Below are 25,854 nucleotides of genomic sequence, written 5' to 3'. Positions count from 1 at the left end.
GTTCATCTTTTCATAAGAGACTGATCTGACCCATAATTTACTCAAATTCTCCAAGCCCAATTTTCATTTAAAACCTACCACACCCTAGTGACTTATCTAGCTAGTGACGTATCTAGTTTCACCAGCAGTTCTCAAAGTGACCCATGATCCGTTGGGGGTTCCCTGAGACCCTTTCAGGGGCCCACCAAGTCCTACTTTTTCCCAACAGCATATCTACGTGAAGCCAGATTTTCTTCCTAGATTTCAAAAAATCACAACAGACTGAACACAGAAGCAGATACGAGGATCCACCTGTCTTCTCTTTAACCATTAAAAAGACTGCCCCCCCCAAAAAAGTGTCACTCCACTTTTTCTGTTTGTTTGTTTTGGAAAATACAGTTATTTTTCATAAAGCACCTATTTATGATAACCATGTTTTTATGCTTGAATTAATTTTTAAACGTTTGCATTTTAATTTCTAAAACGGCAAATGTCAATAGATGCTCCCCCAGGAGCAGAAGCCCTTGGGGGGTCCTCAATATTTTGTAAGCGTGTGAAGGGCTCCTGAGACCCAAAAGTTTGGGTTAACTAAAGATTTAGTTGTGTTCCCATGGGAAACATGGGAAAGAAATATTTCCCCATGGGAAAGAAATATTGTTTATTAGTAAATACCTCCCAAGTGGAGTTTGAATACTTTTACTTTCAGTGCCGACAGAAATCCCTTACATTTGTGTCGCTAATGAAAGGCTGAGAACTGAGAACTGAAACTACTGGGCCTTGATATTAACCCTTATTTGTTCGGAGAACCCGAACCTCTTACTAACCCCTCACCGTCACCTCCTACTTAGAAAAAACGAGGCTCTACATCTTATCTTGGCTCTAAAGACCTTGAGAGCCATCTTTGAAGTGGAACATGTAATGGTTTTTTTAATGGAAAGATCAGAGCTGCAGTAAAAATTTGTATTTTCTCCCTATTTCCCCTTCTTTACTTTAAAAAATGTAAACTGAGAGGAGGCTGTTTTTCCTTGTGCAGAGGAAGCGTGTGTGTGTGTGTGTGTGTGTGTGTGTGTGTGTGACACAAAGCACTTCCCTTCCAAGCTCAGATGTCCAAGTCCACTGAGGCAGTAATACTGGGTGTCTTAGAGAAGAGGAGGGTTTGAGGACAGAGAGAAGGACCTTACGGGAATGAACATAAGAGGGAATCCTTCCAATCCCTGAGACTCCAGTGAAATCCCTGGTGTCTGAGGTCATTCTGCCTAGAGCTCTCAGAGCCCTGACAGAGCCGAAGTGAGAAAGGCAGGAAGGGACTCCCAGACTGGGCATCGGGGCCTCTGGCTGAAACGTCGGGCCTGAGGACTTGGTATTTCTGAGAATTAAGGTGAGCCTAAGGAAATACACAAAATGTTATTCTAGGCTGCCTGAGTCTGGACCAAGACAGACCTCTGCTACATTATTCACAGGACGCTCCAAACTGCTCCACATTGTCCTATAACGGACTACGGGTTGTAAATGACACTCCGGGACACCCTGTGCTCCTCTCTCCTGGTCCTGTAGCTTGTGTGGCCTGGGAGATGAGGACACGTCCTTATGCTCACCCAGCAGCCCACAGCAGACAGTCACAGGACTTCTCTGCATGAGGCTCACTGTAAAACCATTTCAGTGTTACAGTATAAGGAGGGTGCAAGTAGCGACGCAGCTACATTATTCTGGGACCCATAATGGTGACCTGTCTACCCCTTAAGAGGTTGACTGGGTGGGCTTGAGATGTGGAGCTCTGGCCAGACCAACCATGGCTCAAGCTAACAGTGTCCTCTGGAGTGTGAATAAAACTTCAAGGACAATCACTGGAAATGTTCCCTGAGTTCGAATGCAAGCCAATGTCTTTGGAGCCAAAAATCCTGGGGGTTCTCTGCTGCCTGCCAGATGTGTTCCAAAAGCCAGCGGCTGAGGCCAGCCTATACCCAAGGCAGATTCACTACCCAAACTACCAAGTTCAAGAAGTGAGTAAAACAAAACAAAATTGCCAGTCTAATATTCACAGAGTCAATATCATACGTCTCTGTCTCAAGTCATTCTGCAATGAAAGGTGATCTAAAGGTGTAAGACAAAGAAAAATAAAATGCATTTCACAATTAGCCTTTACCTGAATCTTCTGGTTTCTAGATAGGGCCCCATTATTCTGGTCATATCTGTTCTTGCCTGTATTTTTCCTCTAGAAAGGAATCCATTTATTTCACTATAACCATCCCCCAAGTTTTCAGTGAGATCTCCCTGCATCCTGTCTTCCTGAGTCTGCTCTGTGAAAATGAGCCAGTGACTTTACGGAGGGCTAGTCTCCCAGGCCTACTTGTGCCTGGTGACCTAGCTAATCAGAATCTCAATACAAACCTCCTTGCCAAGCGAAAGACTCCAGATCTGGGACAAATGTAACCATTCACCGCTTCTAGTCCTCTGCCAGACGAAATCCTCTCCCTCCAGGACATGCAACAATGGGCCCTCCTTTGCCAATGAGCCAAGCCTGTACTACCCTGGGGAAGTTACCCCATAAGGAAAAATCATCCTGCTTTTCAAGATGTGTTAATGCCTGTTGGAATGGGGTTGAACAGCTTAATGCCTTACTCTTACCAGGAAATGTTACACTTTGCTGGAATCAAGAAATTGAAGAACAGAGAGAGTAACACAGTAATAGCCATTGGTCAAATGCAAGCCCTTAATGGCTTGGGATGGTCATATCCACCCAGAACCTTTAAAAATGTGCCTAGTATACAAAACCAAGCAATTTTTTTTTTTTTTAACCTCCAGCAACCAGATAAAGGAAGCTACAACGGTACAACAGAATTCCACGAAGCCATCCCAAATTGTGTAAAAGAACCTAAGAAGTGTGCACACACAGTACGTTACAATATGTTACACAGAGTAGTCCATAACTTTTTGTTTTAAATTACTAACCTGCTGTATACACCCAAACCCAGGAACACCACGCTAGAAGGAACATATGCCAAATGTTCACAGCTGGTCATATGATCGCCAAGGATTTTTCTTTCTTACTGTGTTTACCTGTATTTCCTAATTTTTACAATGAACATACTATTTTGGAAGTTAGAAAATATAAAAGTTGTAGTTATGTGCGAATAGCATATGGGCACCTAATAAACAGATTTCTTTAGGGAAATGCGGTCCCAATTAGAATCTGTGTAATTAAGCAGCATGTCTTCATTAGCAGAGCCTGAGGAAGTCAGTAAAACGAGTCCTCCATGTACCACGGGCTCAGCACGGTGCCGGAAGCTTTTCACATATTAATTTGTCTAATCCTCACAACCACAGCCACCCCGAGAGGTAGGTATTATCCCCAAATTGAAGACGGGGAACTGAGGCACAGAGAGGTTTTAGACAGTAGTTGGAAGTCAAATGGTTAGAGTGAGCTTTAAACCCATTAAGGTCTGACTTCTAATGGCTAGGTTTTTTGAACTCAGGGGCAGGGGGTAAGGGACCGATAGTCCAAACATTTGCAAATTTGTTTCAGAGGGCCCATTTCACTGCCTTCATGACCCCTGTCTTGTTGCTCTTGTCGCCAAAGGTGGATTGGACTTGCCAAGAGAGTCAATTACCAAAAGCCGGAGACAGCACCTGTTCAAGGAGGGCGGCAGCTGCTCCCACAGCTGGGGCACACCGGATGTCACAAAGGGACTCTGTCCCTCCGAGGGCCACTAAGGGGCTGGGCTTGGAGCCTGGCCTCAGAGGAGCAAACATAGCTCCTGAGAATAAAAACATCCAGAGAGAAAAGAGCAAGCCCGCTCTGAAAGGAGATGTGGAGCCTTAATTATAAATTGCTCCCTGGCTGTGTTTGGGCTACAAAATGGCTTTTGTTCTCCAAGGTACCAAGAAAGACCTGGAGGCGAATCGCCCCACACTTTTCTTCCCCGCAGCATTTGCCTCCCCCCACTGCTGGGTAGGCAGTGGCGCTTTCTTTCCTATGGCTTCCATGACTGCACTAGCAATTTTCTCTGCTTCATAAAACAGCAGCAGCCCTTTGACCAGGAAAAGAAGTCAGGAAGGAATCAGCAGGCTCCCGTAAACACAGAAAGGAAGGCAGAAGAAAGGACATACAGGCGATACCGAAGCACCTCAAGAAAGAGTCAGGCCAGTTGGGATTTGAATCCTGTCCCCCAGCACGTGTCACTTCTATACTGTGTCTCCTCTCTACCAGGCAAGGTACTAGGCACAAGCAAAGTTGAAGAAAGCTGGCAGTCTGTTGGTCAGGAGTGTTCTGATGAGTGAACGGACTGAGAAGATATAGCATCATGGTAAGTTCCCTGATGGGGTGGTCAAGGCAGTGCCTCCCTGCTTCCTGGACCCTTAAATGGATGGCAGGGTTGGGAAGTGAGGAGACAAAACAGGGAACATGCCAGGCAGAGGGAATAGCAGGGACAGAGGTTCAGGGACAAGAGGCTGTCTGGGGCTCAAGGAAGTACCCCCTGTTCCACTTCACTGGTGCATGGATGCCCAAGGTAGGGACTCCACTGAGAGCTGAGGCCAAAGAAGGAAGATGGTCAGGCCATCGAGGGAGTGGGCCAGGATTAAGATTTTAGACCTTCTCCTGATTTGGGTAGGTGGGTGGGGTATGGAAGTGGGTGGGTTATGGAGATAGGCAACAAACAGTCAGAGCCATGGAAGTGTTCAAGGGTGGGAGGGACTCAGTAATCCCCTGTGTGCAGAAAAACCTCGGTGTGCAGAAAGGGTAGGAGAGAAGAACACTGGATGGAGAAAAGTTGCAGAGGGGCCTGAGTGGTCAGGATGCAGAAGATGGCACGGTGGGGAGGCCACAAGGTCAGAGCCCTTCCAGGGCTCCCTGGAAGACATCGAGAGGGCTGACAGGGGGACACCACAGCAGTCTGGGCTGGCCGGCTGGCTGGCCATGTCACTGAACCTCCGGGGCCTCCATGTCCTGAGTCAGAGTGCCAGGGATCACGAGGCCCTCTTCCAGGACCTGGGGAGTGGGGGTGGGAGAAGGACACCTGTGAAAGCCCCAGCACAGAGCCTGCACGGAATGCCCGCTCCAAATCCTCAAGCTCTGGTGTTTCCCTCTTGGCCCTTCTGCCACAGAGGATTCTAGTAAGGGCTGTCTGTTCATGCTAACCCTTCCTGAACTGAAGCTCTTAATGTAAGAGACTAATTCCAACAGGTTGGCTGAGGACACTGGTACACTTTAGTTGGCTGTGCCCAGCCTCTGGGCTGCCCCGGGCTCAAAGCAGTGGCCAGAGAGAGATCAGAGCCCCACAGCCCAGACCGGGGTGGAGGCAGAGTGGGGCCCTTCCCAAGAACACCTCCCTGCGTTCATAACACAGAAGGAGGGCAAGCTGGGGACTTTTTCTTCCCTCTGTCACAAGAGAACATCTGAAGCTTCCATCCCTTCTGTTAGCAGAATCAGCATTTGGCAAGAAATCTTGTGATGAGCCAAGAACATTCATCATTCGAGAAGGGAGACACAGAAATGCATTATTTCTACAGCGTCTCTTTTGCCAGATCATTTCACACAAACACCAGGAAGAGAAAAGCACTACTTCACTGTCATAACACTTAATGCTGTTCATACATTTGGGTCATTTTTTTTTTCCCTACGTGATGACTACGTATCTAGAAGTGAGTCACCTGGAACAGACCCTAAAGAGGGGACTCCGGTCCGGAGACTTCTGGCCAATCGCAGTTAATTGGGATAAAAGCCAAACACGGGAGAGAGGTTCTGAGTACCTCTGTGGCTGCAGCAGGAACAAAGTGCCTCCGGCTGAAGACGGATGCAGGCATTACCCTTAGCCAGAGAGCTACTGCATCTGAACATGGTCTCTTGGCCAAATTTTCTCAGCAAAACCTGAAATTACATCTCTAGATTCAGCATCATTAAATCACTAGATGAAGACCGACAGAAGGTCCAGGGGAGGAGACGGCAAAGCAAAGACCTGCCCATCCCCAAGTGAGAATCCGGGGAGACTGCCTCAACGCCTGTGACTTGAGAGAAATAGTGAGAAATCAGCCTGCTTCTCCATCCCTCTCCTAAGCCTCCAGCACTTCCCTGGAAACCCCCTGACCCCGATCCCCGCAATAAACCCTGCCCCTGGGAAACCCTGGAGACAGGCACCGCCCAGAACCCTGAAAGGTGGCTCGTTCACATAAGAACTGAAGATACTTCATGTTCCTACTTTAAGGTTCAATTTCCAATCTTATTCTCATTCCTTCAAGCTCTGAAGGAGCCACAGTACAGAAGCTGAACTCATTAAACCCATCATTTAAATAAGGATCACACCAACACACACACACACACACACACACACACACACACACACACACACACACACACCGGAACCTAAACTGAACTCACTGCTATTTTCATTCATCCAACAAATATTTGGAAATAGCCTACCATGTGCCAGGTGGGTGGAGGGAACAGGGGACTATTGGCAAACACGTGTATTCCCTGGGGGTAGACAGAAGCCAATTTGTGGTCCATTTTGTTAAAAATAGGTGATAAGCAAGTTGGAACAGAGCTGCCTGGATCATCTCTATCTAAACTTGAGCCCTGATATCCCAGCTGGCCATTCTGCATAGTTCTCCTTCCAAGGTCACCCCTGTGTGCCATGCAGGTTGATCACGTCTGCCATCCATGGGAGGGTATTGTGTGTCTTCTGCGGAGTACGTAACAGTCTATAAAGCATGGACATATATTTCTCCTTGAGTAGGGAGGGTTGAGGACTAGAAGTTATGGGCAAATCAACACTCCTATAAACAGTGAAAACTTGGCCAGGAACAGGAAGGACATCACAGTCACCAGGGAGGTAAAAGGTTCCAGGGAAGGATATAAAACAATGAATTTGCCAAGGGGCGAAGAAAAGGGGATGACCGTACACCACGTATAATTCCCTGCCTCCTGGGAGATGAAGTCTATGAAATATGCTATTAATCTCCCAAGACAGTCATGAGCCATCACAAGGTGGCTGATAAACAGAGGCAGAGCATCTGTGATCAAGGCTTGGTGGACAGTGGGAACAAGGGTAGGATGGGGAAAAGGGGTAGAAGGGGAGTGGAAAGTCTCTTTAGACATGTGTAAACTCATGAGATACCCCTCCAAAGGGGAGAAGGTGATGCAGTTCCTGCTCTGCCTCATTCCTAGAAGAGGTGGCTGACCACGATGGGATGGGTGGGAAAGAATCCCCATGGATTTTGCTGAAATACCACTGATTTGGAACCTGGTAACAGCATCCTGCTTGGCTTAGAATCACTGGCTGGGGTTCAAGATACAGGAAGATCAACAACATGCATCCCATTTGCTCGGCAGCTTGGTAATGTGCTAAGAGCAGGGACTTTTCAGCGAGGCACACTAAGTTCAAGCGTCACCAGTCACTAGCTATGGGACAAGCTGCTCGGCCTCCATCAGCCTCCCTTCCTTCATCAGTAAACGGGATGACATCAGACCTCACAGTGTGCTTAGGATAATCAAAGGGGGTCAAGTGTGTAAAGCACCCAGCAGAATGCTGGACATGGCATAGTGCCCTCCCAAAATGGTGATGGTGTTGGTGGAGGTGGTCATAATTTCTGACATTTGCTCTACAACGTCTGAGGATGGTCATTCTCTTGCCTCCACCAGAAGAGACTCTGAACCAACGTTCACAGCCTAACCGATGAACTAGCCCTGAATGGTGCTCTGGGCAGTGGTATTTTTTTTTTAAAGATTTATTCATTTGACAGATAGAGATCACAAGTAGGCAGAGAGGCAGGCAGAGAGAGAGAGAGAGGAGGAAGCAGGCTCCCAGCCAAACAGAGAGCCCAATGCGGGGCTCGATCCCAGGACCCTGGGATCATGACCTGAGCTGAAGGCAGAGGCTTTAACCCGCTGAGCCACCCAGGTGCCCCTGGGCAGTGGTATTTTTCAAATACATTCCCAAGGCACTGAGGGGTCTTCCACAGTAACTCTTTGGGGAATGGCTCCCTGCTGGCAGGAACCAGATGCTAGAAGTCTCTATTTACACAGTAGAAATGACAGTTTTTAGATATGGCATTGAAGGTGTTGCAGTAAAAACTAATCATCTACAATTTTGGGATTCTCTCCTTATAGGCAGTGTCATTTTCTTATTATGACATAAATGTACTTAGTATTCCTCTCGACTCAATTATTGCATACAGAAGTGTCACTTCAAAATACAACACTCCAAAGCAATTATGTTTCTAAGTAAATATATTTCCAAATCCGTTAAGCTGGTGTTAGGAAGGCTTCTTCTTAACCATAACAATGAACCTAACTGAATGCATGGAACTGTAGGTCACAGAGGAATACTTTTCTATTTGAAAATGGAAAGTGCCGTTTTGTACACATAATTCTGTTTCACACAGGTAATTCCAATCAAGGGTCTCCAAGGTCCAAAAACCACCCACCACCTCTTCCAGATCTAGGTAGGTGGGGAAAATCTTTACAGAATGCAGTTCTTCTCTGTCAAAGCCATCAGAATAAGAGACAATTTGCAGGAGAAGTAGAGACCCTAGGGAGGAAGGAATGAAAGAGAAAAGACGGGGTACCGCATTACAACGCAAACAACAAACAGAGGGTGGGGAGGAAGCAGCTGGGCTCCAACCTCTGCAGGGCTGCGGCACGTGGAGACCACCTGTGGGACATGGACGACCACCTGTAAGCAGTTCTTGCTCCATGGGGAGAAAAGCATGGATATGGGCCACCACTGAAGGGAGGAGAGTTTGCTCAAAATGTTACTAAGATCTGCCAGCATGGGAGATGGAGGTCATGGTCTGGTCTAAACGACTTCTCCAGGTGCCTTCTGGTCCTCACCTCGAAGGAGCACTACCACAGGAATTACCGGGGCCCCCTGGCCCTCATGGCCCTGGCATCCTTGTTCCCCACTTGCTTTCTGGAGTGCCCTTCTAATTACAGGGTTCCGGGGACACTACCCTTCAGAGCAGCTGGCTCGGTGGTGGGTGGTCTCTGACAGATTTCTAGTACTCTCATATTGTCAGGTCCTGAATTGAAAGATGGATGTCTCTCCTCTCCCTGCTTTACAGTCTATATGCCTTTTTTTTTAACCTTGATAAGTCTCATAAGCTTTTACTGTTCAACACAGTCAACTGGACAAATGTTACTGATACATCTTAGCTCTGGAGATAAAACTGAGTGTGAGTGTTGCATTCGATTTCTGTTTTACACGAGGGGAGTTCGGTCAGAGGCAAGCTACAAAACCAGCTGTTGATACAACCATCCTTGCCTGAGCGTGGTGACGTTCCGTACTGCTTTAAAACAGGGAGTCATCTTCGTACTGAACAAAACCAAATGATCTTGAGGCTTCTTTAAAAAAAAGAATCCAATTCCTGGGTATTTTCTGGATTACTGCATGGGATCTGAGGCTCTGAAATACACATTTTTATGCTGTACGTACATCCTCACAACACTAAAAGCCAAAATAATGACTACAGGTCCACATGTGTTGGAGAGGAATAATTTCATTGCATGCATTTATGAGAGCATTTTATATACACCAGCAAATTTAAACACAGCCAAACTGCAAATAATAAAACATTACTTTACAAAGCCTGGATGACTTGAAATAGATTATTTTCTCCAGCGTACTCTTTCCAAACACATTTTTCTGGTGTTCCAATGTAAAATAATTCACCCATCTTGCTCCCTAAGGATCCAAGGGAATAGCAACAATGACAATAATAATAATTTATTATTGTTTATTATTATTATTATATAATTTATTTTTAATAATAACCAGCACTTAACTTCGGGTCAGAGAGATACTGTTCCCTCCCATTCTACAGATTAGGGACTGAGGCACACAGAGATTAGCCAAGTTACCCAGGTTACACTACCAGTACTTGGTACTGGTTATTTTATTAATTATGGGAACAGTAGCCACTATAACAAAAACAGTAGCCACTATAACAAAAATATCCCCACGTCTCAGTGGTCTCACACAATAGACAGTTATTCCTCATTCCTACGGCCACCCCATCCTTGCCTGCAGCCTTCCACATGGTGATTCAGGGACTCAGGATCGTCCCATCATGTGTCTCTGCTCTCCCTCGGGCCTTGGAGGCTTCTGCATTCAGCAAGCAAGTGGGGAGCGAGGGCGGGGAGAAGATGCACCTGCTTTCTCAGCCTGGAAGCGACACGCAGCCATTCTGCTCATGTTCCAGGAACCCTCACGAGATGCTGGGTCCAACCCAACATACCAGGGCACGGGAAAGGGAAGTAGAGACTGGGGAGCCATGTCCAGGCTCTAAGGCCACACCATGGTAACAGAGGCCGAAATCATCCAGGACATGTGAGCTGTCTGTGCTGCTGTCCCAGAACCGGGACTCGAACCCAGACAGCATGGCCTTGGAGTCTATACTCTTAACCACTACATTTCAGTTGAAAAGCTTGATAAACTGTAGGTAGAGCAAACCTTCGATTAAAATTTGGCTGGGAAGCATCTGCAAGATGGATAATTTAGAGCTGGGACAATCAAGTCACCATCTACAGAAAGGATAATACGATCTAATCACTTGTGTGTGTAATTACGGTCAGGCTCAGATGTTAAAGGCCAAGATATTGCAACCCAGAAAGGAACACATTATAAACAATTCTTAGACCTTCTGTCCGATTTCCTTAATCCCCACTCAAATAAAACTGCTATTTGAGTAACATCAGTGACCTTCTCCAGCATGTGGTATGAGTTGCCCAGGCGCCACAAAAGTTAATTGGCTTAACTAAAGTCTCTTTAATTCTATATCCAAGATGTCCTGAAAATCGAAGGCAATCAATGAATGAGTCTGCGAGATCGTAACAAGCTTAGAGCTAATACTATTTGCAGCTACTCAAGTGGTTTCTGTACTTACAGAGCCAGAAGCTGGAATGAGGGTTAGGACCCTGCAGCTGAATAGAACTTTAACTCCGTCCATCCCAAGCTGAACAGAGAGGTCCTGGTTTACGGTGCAGCTGGACCCTAGCTTTTCCTGGGGGAACGTGGAGAACCGTGGTGGGACCATGTCCAATAGTATGAACCTGCCCTCCGTCCTACTGAAAGGAAGAGTTGAAAACTCAGTGTCCCCTGTACAAAGGGAGGGGGGAGATTCTGCTCCCAGATGCTGACATCAGAAACTACGAGAAAACAGTCCACAGCACCAGCATCCTCCCTGCAAACATCCCCTTGCCTTATGTGTACCCAGAGGAGCTGCAGGAGGTTCCAGCAGGGGACACCCCATTTTATCCACCATAAATAGTGTCCAAAAATGAAGGTGTTAGACCAGAGCCGCCCCGATGCTGAGATGCAAAGCAGAATTGGAGCCTTCAGGGGTTCAGCTGTCCCTCACTGCAGAATCCAGGGATTCCTGACATACTTCACCAAGCCCAGCACAGAGCACTCCTCCCCGGCATCTTTTAGCTCACGCTGTTAGAATCGGACGGGAACTTAGAAACGTTCTAACTCAAACGCTTCCCAAGGCTAGGTGGGTCATACCCAGTAAGGGAATGAAGCTGGGCTGGAGCCTTTGGCAAAGAGCAGAGCTTCTGTCCCATCCTTCAATGGTGGCTACTTTTCCACTGCTGCTGATCTTTTTGGGGTGAGGGGCACCCTGTGAGCCCCCAACCTTCCACGTGTTAAGAGGTGCCAGCAATCTATGTCTTCATATGAAATCTGTCGCTGAGCCTGCTTCTTTGAACACTCTGGGACCCAGATACAAACCGTGTCTCAACATCTTCCTCATACACCTTCATGTGAGGAGCCCGAGACAGAACAGGGCTCCCCTCTCCCACAGGCGGAGATGTGCTGGACGGAGGGTGGGGACGGTTTCCCAGCATCTGCCACTAACTCCTAAAGCAGGCGCTGCTACGATCTTTACTGTAATATGAATGGGAGGCACCAAGAGGGCAGCGACTAGCCTGGGCCAATAAGGGACAGATGTCCACCTCCTGTCCTCCCACCATCCCAGCCAGTGCGGACAGAGCCAGGGTCCTCCTCACCGTTTGGGTCACCTGATGTCTTCCCCGACAGACAACCCCCACCAACTTACAGCCAGAAGCACTGGATTCCTCGGGCATTTGGGGTTGCTAGGCATGGAGAGAAAGCCCTGAAACTGAGGAATCTAGACAGGCGGAGAGAAGCCCACACAGTATTCCCGAAATAGGGTTTTTTTCTGTGGTGGTTTGAAGAATCCTAGAGTCCTAGGGAATGTTAACTAAGGTTTCCGTTTCTCTCTCTCTCTCTCTCTCTCTCACACACACACTCCTTCTTTCTCTTTCTTTCCCTCTTGCTCTCTCTCACACACAAAATCACTATGCTACCAGTAATTTTTCTCCTAAGATGTACATAGGAAAATATAAGGAAATTAACCGATACATCCATTTTATTCTCATCAACATGCTATGAAGTACCTTTAAGATGGGGATTTGGGGTGGTTGGGGGCACTACTCTGGCATCTGGTGAATCCCACTGAACTCTTCTCAGAATGATACTTTTTTAAAAAAATATTTTTATTTATTTACCTGAGACAGAGAGAGAGAGAGAGAAGGGGGAGGGAAAGAAGGGGCAGAGGGAGAGGGAGAAGCAGGTTCCCCACTGAGCAGGGAGCCCAACATGGGACTCAATCCCAGGACCCCAGCATCATGACCTGAGCCAAAGACAGACACTTAACCAACTGAGCCACCCAGGTACCCTGGAAGGAGACCTTTCAAAGAGAAAAGAAAACACACAGGAAAGAAACCAGTTATACTGAAATTCAGTTTTCAAAATGTTCACAACATAAATTTGTGATGTGGTAATGTCGGTCTTTCTTCATGGGCTCACTGAATGACAAGATCTCATAGTGAGTCTGTAGCTGCCACATGCCCAGTGCCAAGGCCTGAGTGCCCACGGCAAGGAGCTGCCTGCATCAGCTCTGGTACGATATGAAGATATCCGTGCTTTCCGGCAGTGACAAAGTCACAGCCGCCATTGTGGCGTGTGACCTACATTTCTAAGATAAAGTCATACAGTACGGTTAGAGGTTAGTAAGAATAAAAGATGTCTCTTTTTCCCACCTCGGTTCAGAGCCCCCTGTGCTCTTCCCAAGGCATGGACACAGGTTTAGCGCCCCTACATACTCCCCAAGAACAGCAAGAGGTCCCAGAAAATGTCAGCCGATGTATGGAGGGTGAAGGGCATCTGCCTGTTGACTGCTAGTCTCTGTCACGTGGACCGTCCAGTCACTAACACACTTTCACAATCCAATGTAAGATTTCTCTATATTAAACATATACATCAAATTGCGGACATTTCCTGCAATAATTAATTCTCCCAGATGGCCCTGCTGTCTGTGTAAGTGAAGCTCATAGTTGACGAGTTTCTCTGGGTGCTCTGTCAATAAATGATGATTTCTCAAATGTCTTAGGGAACGGTAAAAACACTGAACTGGAAACAATATTTATCTCAGGCCATGGTGTTAGAGCAGAATTGATGGGCATGATCATTTTCTTCCATTATACCACTGGGTTATTAGAATTCTTCACAAAGACCATACATTCATGTATTATTTGTGTGATTAAAAATATATAAAGTGTTGAGTTCAAAGAAATTTAGTAATCACTGACATAAAAGTATAATAAATGTCTCATAACATGCACAGAGAAATATGACTAACTCAGAAGGCTACACTTGAGATATGAATTAAACAATGCACTGAACAAGCCCAGACTTTCCCCACAGCTACTAGATGTCCATATCAAAAAATGGTTCACCCATTGTCTGCCATCAGAGAAATCTGCTTCTCAAATAATGCTAAGTGGGGGCACCTAGGTGGCTCAGTGTGTTAAGCCTCTGTCTTTGGCTCAGGTCATGATCTCAGGGTCCTGGGATCGAGTCCCACATCAGGCTCTCTGCTCAGTGGGGAGCCTGCTTCCTCCTCTCTCTGTCTCTGCTTGCCTCTCTACCTACTTGTGATCTCTCTGTCAAATAAATTAAAAAAATCTTTTTTTTTTCTTTTAAAGATTTTATTCATTTACTTGACAGACAAGATCACAAATAGGCAGAGAAGCAGACAGAGAGAGAGGGGGAAGCAGGCTCCCCGCTGAGCAGAGAGCCCGATGCGGGGATCGATCCCAGGACCCTGAGACCATGACCCGAGCTGAAGGCAGAGGCTCAACCCACTGAGCCACCCAGACTCCCCACCTCAAAAAAAAAAATCTTAAAAAAAAAAAAATGCTAAGTGAAGTGCGTTAAGTTTATAACTAAAGCTATGTCAAAACCCAAAGCAAAAGACAGTGGGTGGGGCCACCAAAAAATTCTTAAGACTGTAGCTGGGGTATGGTGGCAGAATTTGGGTTCAATTTTTCTAGTTTGCTAACTTTGTTATGTGATGCTGCTTTTCAAACAGGAAGAAGCAAGGTCTGAGATGGTGAAAAAGAGAAAGTAAGGGTGGGTTCAAGTCCAAGAAGGCTGGCTCCAGAACCCAAGTTCTGACCTCCCCAAATCATTCTCTTAAGGTAAAATGAGACTTTTTCTTTTTATGAAAGCAAAATGTTCTCACTGTAGGAAGAACGATCAGAATGTAGATAAGAAGCAAACAGAAAACAACAACAAAAAGAAAACACTTAATCCCACTTCCCCAAGATACCATGATTTACCCTGTGGAGTATATCCTCACAGATTTTTTTTAATGTAAAATTAGAACTGTTTCTTTCTAATCACAGTAAGACCATTCTATAGATGACAATAGGATATGTCTTCTCATTACTCCTTCAGGAGGCTTACGTACAAAACAGTTCATCCTTTGGACCACCAAAATAAAGAAGGGGAGTATTCAAGGATCTGATAACCCCAGGGCCCTCACTGGATTACACTGCAACCCTTGGGGTGGATGTAGTCAAAATAATACAATACGGGCCTGTCACAAAAGAGGAGAGGTACATTTAGAGCAGTGGTTCTCAATGTCCCCCCCAGGAACATCTAGTAGCATCTGGAGACGTTTTGGGTTTTCACAACTGAAAACAGGCTGGAGGAGGAAGCTGCTCCTGGTATCCAGTGGTACCGACTAGGATGCAGCTAAACATCCTACGAAGTACAGAATCGTCCCCACAACAAAGGATTATCCAGACAAATACGTCCATGTGCAGATGTTGCTAAGGCCTGGGTTAGAGAATTGTTTTCAATACTGAATGCATACAACACAAATCCTAATGACCATCAAGCCCAATCTCCCTCCAAAAGGGGAACTTCTATCCATCTGGACACAAAGGTCCCCCAGACCCTTCCAGGGAGGCCCCTGCAGCCTCACTGATGAGCCATGCTAAGCAACAGAAAATACACTCAACTTGAACTCTCTCTGCCCCTCTGTACACAGCTGCCCTTAGAACCCAGTTGTGCGGTACAAACCAAGTCTCATCCTGCCTTGACATATGCTAAGAGAGATGGGAGGCCATACAGCATAGGGGTAAGACCATGGACTGCCTGGATGGGAATCCCAACCCCACCACTTCCTCTCCATGGGCCCTTGGAGAAGATGTCACAGCTATCCCCTGCTTCAGTCTCTTCATCTGAAAAATGTGGGGTTGATAATACCAATGACCTTGGTATTGACCTTTAAAGACCAATAGTCTTTAAAGCAGGGCTTGGCATTCCCTGCTGCCTGGGTCACCTGTTTTTTCAGGGTAAATACACTCCCGTGATCCCTCAGGGAACAATGACTCCTCTCTCTCTGTCTTTTTCCTCCTCAACGTTGCAGTCTGCACCTTCTGACTGTACCCCTCAGGTCTGACCTGACTGCTGCAGGGCCCAGTACAGCACTGTCTTCTCTGCTCTACCCCATCAGCGCCCTCAAGGCCCCTGGGACAGCACTAGCTCTCGGAAAGCCACTGGCCTCACCACGTTACGGCTCTGTGTGGGCACAGGACCGGCCACCAGAAAACAGGTGAGCTGCATGGAACCTCCAGAGACAGGTAAGCTAGTAGGCCAAGGCTTTTTGGAGGGAACTGCCCTTAGACAGACCCTTATGATGAGGACCATGAATGGTGGAAACAGGACCAGGAGTGCCTGGATTCCTGGGGTGAAGAGCCTGAAGTCACTGATGAGGTTGACAGCCCAAGAGCTGACTTTTCACCCCAAGTCAAGCACCTACTCAATCGTGTTAGCAGCTAACAACAGCTGAGCATGTCCTCTGAGCTAGGCTTCCTGAGGGTCCAGGAGCCAAGACCCTGGGTGTGGACATCTCAACGTGAAACTTTAGAAGGGCCACCCAACTGCACAGACTCAGCAGCACGTTCCATAGCACAGTTGCATATAGGTGAACATGCTCTGCCACGAAAACCAGGGTTTTGAAGATGGCTGCCCAAGGAGAGATTTCACACAGGAAAGTCTTCAGTAGGATAAGGAATTCTGAATCCACTTCATTTCAGGAAACACGCCAACCAACAAGCAGCATTCATTAGGAAATCCAGTATCATTAGAAGAAAAACAATGCTTTCAACCAGATCATGACATTGTCAGGAAAAGACTATTAAACTACTGAATAATAACTACAGATTGTCTTAAATATTTAGGAAATATGTGATATGTGTTAAATGGTGGGACCATTCTAAAGAGCAGAAGCAACATCCTCTCCCTCCCCCACAGAGCTAAGAGTCTACCGGGGAGATATTCATCAGATAAAAGTATAGAGCACACGTGTCATTATATACCTCAACAACTAGCATCCCACAAGGGAGACCGAAATGAGACTGAGAGAAAAGACTTCTCTGAGGAACCGCTGAAAGAATGGAGGGGTAAGGAATGAATTGAGAGGGGAGAAGGAACCGAAGAGGAGAAACCAACAGGCAAAGAGAATGGCATGTCCCCACACCCTAAGCTAGGGGGACCATGAAAAAAGACAGCACCAGGAATGAGTGAGCTCACTCACAGGAATGGAAGGCAGGAGACAAAGGAGAGGAGAGGAACCGAAACCCAGGACCAAGCCCAAGCAAATGCCTCTATGTACAGCTGGATGAGGAGGAAGATGAGGGAAATGGATGAAGGAAGAGAGGACAGGCAAGATAGGATGAGGTCATGGAGATGAGCCATGAAAGACCATCCACCCTGATACTCACTGGTACGTGGACATAGTTTCCTCATAGCTCATTAGAACGCCAGTCTCATTTTAAGCATCTGCAATTATTAGACAGTCCTGGTGAGTGGGAGAATATGTATGTGGGTGAAAAGTGCGTGCTCAGCCTGAGCGATGCTCTTGGCAAACAGCCGGGAAAAACTAAACTCAACATGGAGAATTAGAAGATCCACCAAGTGCTGTCTCTATTCCGTACTCGACGCTCTTCAGAACTTTCTCCATAGAAGTTTAGTGATGTTCCAAGAAGCCCATTCTGCTGAAAACGCCACTTTCCCAACATTGGAGAGACATGGTGGAGAATTCTCTCCACAAGCAAAAGTTGTTCTTAAAACAGACTCCTAGAACCATGCCAACCACGTCCGTATCTCCATTCCCCGGCTCTCGTATAGAGATTTCACTTTCTGGGGGCCATTCATCAATTTTACTGCACCTGGGAGCTGCTGGAATTGTTCTCGGCAGAGAAATTATAAGGCTAGGAGCCTTGACTGAAAGAGTTTACCAGGGAGAGGAGAATGTGCTGTTGAGGTAAAGAGGTTTGGTATAAAACTGACTGGAACACTAAGGGCTTTTGGGAAACCTGAGCTTGTGCAGTCAGATGTCAACGCTAACCTTACAGGATAGACCAGGTATCAAAACAGTGACAAAGTACGACCAGAACTACTCTAGTTGCATGTAGATTTGCTCCACAGGCTTCTCAAGTTCAATTTTAGGAAAGTATTTTCTTCTCTTCCCTTAAATGACATACTCCGTAATGTATGTCAGATCTACAAAAGGAATCTTAAACAATGGTCAGGCGGGAGACACATGTCTGCTTGAGTCTTACGACTCATCTTTTCCAAGCAAGGTTTGATCCAACAGATACGGTTCCATGGGAATCACTCTTCCCTTCCCTTCTCCCCAAGACCTGGAACGTCTGTGTCTGTGTGTGTCTGTCCATGTCTATACGCACACTGTGTTTCATGGGGTAAAGAGGGATCCATTTTGGGAGCAAAGAAAACTAGAACAAGTAAAGGAAATTAGGATTGTTTCAATTGGTCCAATGACCAAGTTTTGTTTGTAAATCCCGAGCTAACATAAGCAGTATCTTTGCAACTTCAGTACAAGTCTCCCCTTATCCACAGGGGGTGTCTGAAACCAAACCACAGATAGTGTCAAACCCTACGAATACTATATACTATGTTTTTTCTTCCTATACATACCTACCTATGATAAACTTCTAAAGTTAACAAAATAGTAACAAAATAGAACAATCGTAATAACATACTGTAACAAGTTATGTGGGTGTGGTCTCTCTCAAAATATCCCTCTTGGGCTGCACTTGGCTTTCATGATGTGAGATAAAATGCCTACACGATGAGATGAAGTGAGGTGAGCGACACAGGCATCGTGATGTAGGGTTAGGTTACTGACCTTCTGCCAAAATGTCAGGCGGAGGGGTGTCTACTCCCAAACCATGGTTGACCATGGGTAGTTGAAACCACAGAAACCAAAACTGTATGGGCGGGGGGGTGGGGGGGAGGCCTGCTGTCATAGGCAGCAATTTCCTATAAAAATTACTATATCTGTATAATATCTGCATTGATTATTAGGTCTATAATTATAATCCATCTTTTTAAAAGGTCTTATTTTCCCTTTCCTATTTCTGACCATCAATAATTGCAACTTACTTTAAAGAGACCAATTCACCCAATGGGCCATCAAAAATAAGAACTGGTGGGCACCTGGGTGGCTCAGTGGGTTAAGCCTCTGCCTTCAGGATAGGTCATGGTCTCAGGGTCCTGGGATCAAGCCCCGAATCGGGCTCTCTGCTCAGCAGGAGCCTGCTTCCCCCCTTCTCTCTGCCTGCCTCTCTGCCTACTTGTGATCTCTCTCTGTCAAATAAATAAATAAAATCTTTTTTTAAAAATAAAAAATAAAAAAATAAGAACTGGTAACAATAACTGGATTAGTAGTACCAGTACCCTGTGAGCAGCATAGTCAAAAGCCAAACATGCAATCAGAGATCCATTCCTTCCATTAGCAGAACAAGGGGGGAAAGGAGCATGAATCAAGGATAATGGTAGGGGACTGGAATGAAGTCAGGGGCTGGTGCACACAGTCACTTTTGTCTTCTAACAACCTCCAAACAACCTCCGCCCCCTCTCTGTATCCTGAAGGCGAAGAAGCTATAGATCATCAGAAAATCAATAATCCTTTGTGAATTAATGAGTCAAGCAATCCAACCCAACATTCTGTGCAAGGGTCAGAGACGGGGAGGCACGCAAGGGCCATTTCAGAGAATGGGCCACGTGGCAGAGATTGCCGGTGGCATCTCCTATATCAAGTCCATCACCGGGTGACTGGGCATCACATCCTATAAAACCTCCATCGGGTAAACTGCCATGTTCTGCTGTCAACAGGCAAGATGGGTCTCGGGATGCTCCTCTGCAGCCCACAGAAAAGCTTTCATGGGATTCAGGGGAAGTGCAGGGAGAAATGAACAAAAATCTAATAAAAAGTCCTTCGTAAAATAACGTCCTCTGTTAAAAATATGATTTAAGTTTCTGTCTCTGGATTATTCTCAGTAAGTTTTAAACTAACTCCTTTGATGAGAAGAGAAATCCTCTGAATCACTAAAGGAGGGGAAAAAAAAAATGTATCTGAAACATAGAGACAAAGACTGAGAACAAGAAAGTCCGGCATCCTTTCTACAGTCTCTACCCCACTCCGTGCTCATCAGCCGTGAGATTTTCACTGCGGGGAAAGCTTCCCTGGGTAAAAACCAGCAACAAAATACTTGCCAGTTTCAATTACCAAATATTTATCTTCCAAATAAATCTTGTGTCTTCTAACCCTTACAAAAAAATCAATTTGTTAATTCACTTCTATTTCATTGTATAATGTCTCCTTTGTTAATCCTCTTTCCCTGGGGGAATCTTTTTAAATCTTGTCACTTATCCTTTACTGAAAAAGTTCTCTTTTCTGAATTCAAGGTGAATTGTACTTAATAAACGAGCCCTAAATTTATCTGCCTTTTCCTGCATTCGTTTTGCATTCTGTGGCCTCACCTCCTTAACTGAATGCTTTTTGAGCTTTCCATTGTCTGGTCATCACCGGGCCTCCTTTAACCCATTCATCTTTTATTAAATATGGTGGTGGGCTACATAAGGTTAACCAGAAAAAAGGAAAGCAAAAGGAAAAAAAAATGGACTATCAACCAAAAACAAGAAGTGAAAATGAGCTCTGAAAACATGATATACACATGTAGAGTGTAGCCATCCTAAGGTACTTACTTGGGCAAAAACTCTCCTTGCAAATGAATGAATGGAGGGTAGCTCTCCATGGCCCCCGACCAGGAAAGCCAGTGCATGTCCCCCTCCCCACCTTTATTAAGTTTCAGATATTAAGCACTGACTTAAAAAAAAAAAAAAGGAAACCACATACCTGAAGGTCAAGAAGCATGAATTTCATGATTCTTATTACAAACCAAGTTTTCCCAACATACCAGGCAGTATCCAAAGCTACATGTCACAAATGAAGACTCAAAGACTTGCAGAGGCTATTAATTGGCCCAAGTTTCTTCCCACAAGAGGCAGAGTCTGGATCCGGACCCAGATGCAGGACTCCAAAGCCCACCCATACTCTTTCTTTCTCATTCCCACGGAATCAAAGCACTTCTGCATTGTTCAAAAATTATTTCCCAAAAAAAAAAAAAAAAAAAAAAAAATTATTTCCCATGACCAGACATATACCCTGTGTGAGTGCTAAAAAGGATCTAGGGAATGATAAATACCAAATTAAGAAAAGGGTTTTCAGGTCCTATGATCTTGCCATCACTGGCTTTGTACACCCCATTTTTTTCTTTTAGAGGCCCCTCCCTCCTCTATTTGCCCTCGTCCCACCCACTCCCACCCAACTCATATTCCTCAGTCAACACCCTGATTGGGGTCACTACCTGTAGCATGTGCCCTCATCCCCCAGGACCAGACTTTAGTCTCCCTCACCAGTATTTATATTTTGATTTACTGGCCCATCTTCCCAATGAAAGCAAGATATCACAGCACTTGACACATTTTAATATGCACATGAATCTCCAGGGGGTTTGGTTAAAATGGGGGTTCTGATTCCGACTAAGGGTGGGGCTAGAGATTCCGCATTTCTTTTTTTTTTTTTTAAGGATTTTATTTATTTATTTGACAGAGATCACAAGCAGGCAGAGAGGCAGGCAGAGACAGAGAGGAGGAAGCAGGCTCCCCGCTGAGTAGAGAGCCCAATGCAGGGCTCAATCCCGGGACCCTGAGATCATGACCCAGGCCGAAGGCAGAGACTTTAACCCATTGGGCCACCCAAACGCCCCGAGACGCCACATTTCTAACAAGTCCCCAGGCAATGCTGACGCTATCAGTTCATGGACCCCAATCTGAGTTCTAAAGGAAAGAGACCATGGACTGCATCTCCCTATTCCCCATGCATGGAACCACAGGAAAGGGGGCAAGAGGGGAGCCTCATTGAGGGAATAAAGAGGAATTCCTGCCTACGTAGATCAGGAACACTGTTGAGTGGTGCTGCTATTTGTTCAGCTTTAAAAAAAGGGGGGGGGGAGGAAAAAAATTCTCCATTAAAATGCAAAGTACCCTGATCTGAAAAGAAAGAACTTATGAATCAAGGTCCCAGTCTGACTTCAACTTGACTTCCTAGCATATTCAACAGACTCAAACTATGACAGCATTTTTGGCATCTCCCAGAGCTCAGACAACAGGTGAGAAAACACAACACTCTTGGGGGGTCGGGGCGGAAATAAATGAGGTTGTCATTTATTTATAATAATTTATAAATTATTATAAATGAATAAACCATTTATTAATGAGTGTTCTCTGTAATTTGCGGCTCCAACGTGCCGACTCCCTTCCCCTCACTGCCGATGGGGTGATGAAATAGCAATCTGCATCTGTCCTAAAGCCTTGGCTAGGACTCTTACAGAGGCTAATAATAATAGCAATAATAACAAAGCAGGAGCAGCAGCCCTTAGCTTAACTGCCCCATGCGCCTTCTAAGCGCTTCCCTTAAGAAGCCTGTAGTTTCGGGTGCCTGGGTGGCTCAGTGGGTAAAGCCTCTGCCTTTGGCTCCGTTCATGATCACAGGATCCTGGGATTGAGCCCTGCATCGGGCTCTCTGCTCAGTGGGGAGCCTACTTCCTCCTCTCTCTCTCTGCCTGCCTCTCTGCCTACTTGTGATCTTTGTCTGTCAAATAAATAAATAAAATCTTCAAAAAAAAAAAAAAAGAAGCCAGCAGTTTCATACCAGAACAACCTTGTGAAGTGGCGACTATCATCACCACATTTTACCTGGGGCTACGAGGAATGCCCCAGTCACAGAGCTGGGTCACAGTGGGGCATCATTTGAACACAGGCTGTTCAATTCCTAAAGCGATTATCTGTGAGATACTCTCTCAAGGTCATTTCAAGGCAGAATAAAGGGAAAAGGTGACCCTCGGGACAAATTCTGAGACTTGGATCACAAACTCTAGATAGGAAGCAGGGGAGGTATTTCCCAGCATGGGCACAAAGGTCCCCCAACCTCAAAAAGACGCTGAATCGAACCCAGATACAAGCCCCGTCTGCCTGGGGCCAGCCTGACCGCTGGGGTATCCTCTGAGCTCCCGGTTTACTCCTTTGCCCCTCGCTGTGCGTGAAACACACTCCTGTCCCTTTCCCCCACAATGCAATTTGTCTCTCCCTCACTTGGCTTTTTAGTTAAAAACAAGAGAGATGAAGCTTGAAACCTAATTAAGGAAATGGCCCATGTACAAAGAAAACAGCCAGGGATCATTATTCAAACGGCAGCCTCTCTTTTTATTTTTGAGGGAAAGCTAATGACTGCTCTGCAGCCCAGTGGCCTCTACATCATATCATGTACACATCCTGTTATTAGAGAATAATGCCAGCAATTGGAAAACACGGTGAATAAAAGCATGCACAGATCCCTGTTCTCCCTTAAATGCTGTTTTGATGATTTAAAATAAAGACAAATGTTATCCTGGGAAATGCAGAACGCCCTGTGGCCAAACCCATCCATCTTCTGTTAGTAAGACTCCCTCTCCAACAGACCTGAGTCTGTGTGTGTTAGTGGGGGTTGCTGAGGGGAAGAAAAAAGAAAGCAACCAGACGGACTGTACCTTCCTGAGAAACTGCCGACAAAGAAGGGGAGGGGAAGGGTGAAAGCCAAAGCAATCTTCTGGAAAAGGTCTGGTTGACCTTCCCCCTGGATTTTGCTGAGATGTGTTCACTTTAAACCATTCCAAGCAAGCCAAGTCCCATTCATACCCATGTCACTGCCTCGGTGCCTTAGGGACCTCTCCAGGGTCCTTCCAGCCTTGCTGTGTCCAGGCCTCCTGCCTTTGGGCCCCTGGAATGTGCACGTGAGAACACATGCCCCTCCAAGTTTGCACACAGGCAGCCGGGGAGACGTCCTCCACCTGAACCCCGCCAACGTCCTCCATCATCACACCATCTTGTACCAGAGCTCCAGCCACACTTAACCCTCGGTGGCGGGGTGCGGGGGGGGGGGGCTACCCAGCTGACTACAGCTGGAATGTTCATGCACCACACTCCCCCATCACCTAGCTGTCTCCTACAAGTCAGGTCTACCCTGGAGCACCACTCCCTCCACACAAGGCTCCTTGCACCTAAACTAGATGAAGCCTGCTGCGTGACCACACGCCCCTGGGGACCCTGACTCTGCCGACTCATCACAGTCCTTGCTACCTTGTAGGGTCTGGGGCTATTATGAGTAGTAAATAATAATAAAGCTGCTATGACCACTCAGGTACAGATATTTATGTGAATTTAAGTTTCTGTTTCTCTTGAGTACCTGCCTAGGCGTAGAATGGCTAGGTCGTAAGGCAGGTGTATGGCTAACTTATAAGAAACTGCCACACTGTCTTCCAAAGTGATCACGCCATTTCACAGTCCCACCAGCAATGTGTGTTAGTCCCATTCGGTCTGCATCATCTCCAACATTTGTGTTACCAGGATTTGCTATTTTTTTTAAAGACTTTATTTATTTATTTGAGAGAGAGAAAATAAGCAATGGGGAGGGGCCGAAGCAAGAAGGGGTGGGGGGAGCAGGCTCCCCACTGAGCAGGAAGCCTGATGCAGGGCTCCATCCCAGGACCCTGAGATCATGACCTGAGCTGAAGGCAGACTCTTAACCAACTGAGCCACCCAGGCACCCCAAGGTTTGCTGTTTTGGCTTTGGAGGGGAGGGAGAGAATATCAGCCCTTCTCACAGGTGTGGAGTAATATCTCCCTGGGTTATTAACTTGCATTTCTCCCAGGACTTTGATGTTAAGCTCCTTTTCATATGCTTATCTGCCTTCTATATAGCTTCTCTGGTGAAAGGTCTGTTCAAATCTTGCCTAATTTTACTGGGTTTTTTTTTTTCCCTCATTCTTGAGTTTTGAGAGTTCTTTATATATTCTAGATACAAGTCTTCTGTCATACACATGAATTGCAAATATTTTCCCCAATCTGTGGTTTGTCTTTTCACTCTCTTAATGGTGACTTTCACAGAGAAAAAACTTTGAATTTTAATGAATTTCAATTTCTTTTTTTTTCTTATGGCTGTTTCGGTGTCACGTGTAACACTTTTGTGCCAAATCCACAGTTACAAAGATTTCCGCCTCTGTTTTCTTCTGAAAGTTTTATCGTTTTACACTTTACACTTAGAGGTACCAACTGTTTTTACTTAATTTTTGTAAAAGATGTGAAGGTTGAGGTTCATTCATTTTATATACGGATATCTGATTATTCAAGCCTCATTTTTACAAACTAATGCGTTGAGTGCATTACAACATTTAATGTTAGCACATTAATAACAACAGTTCACTTTTGTTAGAAAATAGACTTAACAACAAAAATTCCTATAATTACTAACAAGTTAACTGTGTTAAGTAAAGTGAGAGAATTTGGGACAAAAATTTATCTTGGAAAACTCAAGATTCCTCTCATACCTTAAGATGAGATTTTATAGGTTATTCTTTGTGTGTGTGTGGTAAAATAAACATAATATAAAATTTACCACTGTAGCCACTTTTTCTTTTTTAGAGAGGGAGAGGGGTGTGGGGGGCTGGGCAGAGGAAGAGAGAGCATCTCAGGCAGGCTCCACACCCAGTGTGGAGCCCGACTCAGGGCCCAATCTCACATCCCTGAGATCGTGACCTGAGCCAAAACCAAGAGGCAGATGCTTAACCAACGGAGCCACCCAGGAGCTCCCCATTTTTGCCATTTTTAAGTGTACCATTCAGGGGCAATGCGTACATTCATAACGTTGTGCAACCATCATCCAGAAGTACCCATCTCCAGCATATTTTAATCATCCCAAACTTAAACTCTGTATCCATGAAACAATAAAGCCCCATTCCCACCTCCCCCATTCTGCTGAGAAACTCTACTCCACTTTCAATCTCTACGAATTTGCTTTTACCAGGTACTTCACATAAGTAAAATCATGCAGTATTTGTCTTTCTATATCTGGCTTATTTGACACAGCAGAATGTTTTCAAGCTTCACCCATGTTGTAGCAGGTGTCAAAACGTCATTCCTTTTTAAGGTGAAATACTATTCCATCATATGTATTTGCCACATTTTATCCATTCATCTGTTGATGAACATTTGGGTTGTTTCTACATTTTGGCAATTGTGAGTAATCTTTTATGAAAATTGATGTACAAATATCTATTTGAGTCCCTTCTTTCATTTCTTTTGGGTATTTATGAAGGAGTGGAAT

The 25,854-nt window shown here is 45.6% G+C and overlaps 1 protein-coding gene across 1 annotated transcript in view; it reads right to left on the bottom strand.

Annotated features, from left to right (window-relative positions):
- Positions 1-25,854, bottom strand: part of CACNA2D3 (calcium voltage-gated channel auxiliary subunit alpha2delta 3) — an 859,411-nt gene that overhangs the window by 678,579 nt on the left and 154,978 nt on the right. The window lies entirely within an intron of this gene.

This window comes from Meles meles, chromosome 20 (genome assembly GCF_922984935.1).
Source record: "Meles meles chromosome 20, mMelMel3.1 paternal haplotype, whole genome shotgun sequence".
Classification (NCBI taxonomy): Eukaryota; Metazoa; Chordata; class Mammalia; order Carnivora; family Mustelidae; genus Meles; species Meles meles.
This window is presented reverse-complemented; position numbering and strand designations above follow the sequence as displayed.